Source organism: Culex quinquefasciatus, chromosome 2, assembly GCF_015732765.1.
Source record: "Culex quinquefasciatus strain JHB chromosome 2, VPISU_Cqui_1.0_pri_paternal, whole genome shotgun sequence".
NCBI lineage: Eukaryota > Metazoa > Arthropoda > Insecta > Diptera > Culicidae > Culex > Culex quinquefasciatus.
The window spans coordinates 133,087,154-133,088,523 of NC_051862.1; positions in this window are offsets into that span (position 1 = coordinate 133,087,154).

Genomic DNA, 1,370 nt, shown 5'->3' on the forward strand with positions numbered 1-1,370 from the left:
CATTCAAATCAGCGTTCGTGTAACGTGGCACCTTGTGTGCTTGAATGGGCTAATCTGGACAATGGAAGCCGCTGCCAGCTCTGCCATACCGCCCTGGTAGACTTAAAACATGTGTAGTTACTCTAACTATAGTGACGAACATGGTTGGTGACATTTGACACGAGTTCCCACCGGCTTGGAAGCTAGTTGAATGCTAACTATTGAATGTATAAATTCAGAATAACATCCGGTTTGCATGTCTACACTACCTTTTAATACCTATAGAAATTAGGATGAATTTATTGTTTTTCTTTAAAAAAAAAACATTATTTCGTTTGAGACCAACAAAATAGATTTCTGATTTTTTAAACGAAAGATAATTTTATCACGATCCAAGAAGGCCTAGATAGAAACATCAACTTGTTTTTAAATAGTGTGATTTACGTGAGTAAACCCCAAGTTCATACAGCTTTGAAATTGTGGTTTGATAGAGCGTTTTAGCAGAATGCATTACTATGAATATAAAATAGCGGAATTAATAGGAACAACTCGTCTCTTTGTATAAATAGCATTGAAATGCTTATTGAAAAACTCATTTTTTCTGAGAATCGAAAAAAATATTAATTTTCAAGCCAAGGTGAAAAAATATTGTAACGAAAAGTATCGCGAAATGCATTGTTCATTATTATTCTGTATTTTTTTTTGCAAAATATAAATGGATTCTTAAAAAATATCAAGTGCTCCATTTATGCACAAAATGCAACTCAGTTGAATAAACTGGGTATGACTTTTGGGATTCTTGACGATTTTGAGTGCTTGACTTGAACAGTTGTGCGCAACAATACTCAAGTGTCAAGTGCAATCTCCATTACATCCCCCAGCACTACCTGCTGCCCTTGACCTTAATTCAACCATATTGTCTTCCTGCTCCAAAGCGCGTGTACGCTGACTTCACCGTACAGATATCAACCCGTACAGGCCTCCACTGCTTTAAAAAAGAAGTTCCTATTTACCTGCCCCTGGGTCCCCCGTTCATGACACTAAAGATCGTGCAATTATGATCGTTTCTGCTGCTGCTACTTTTGCCAGTCCCCTCTCAAGACCCCACAAGGCTTTTAACGCGTCTCGCGGCCATTCACACAACAATTAGCCACAAATTGCCACTTTAATCTGGTTGGCGAAGGGGTCCCTCTCCCCCATCAACCCCTTAAAAACGGTTCCAGTAACAACTCATCAGCAGAAGCTGGCTCGCCACTAGCATGAGCCTTTTTAACGATCGCCAGCTCATAATCGTTTTGTAAAGTAGCTCTTCCTCGATGAAACGGCCGAAATGGCCCCTCTTAAAAAAAGTGTTCCCCTTTCAAATCGGCAAATCCTCGCTAATGACCGCA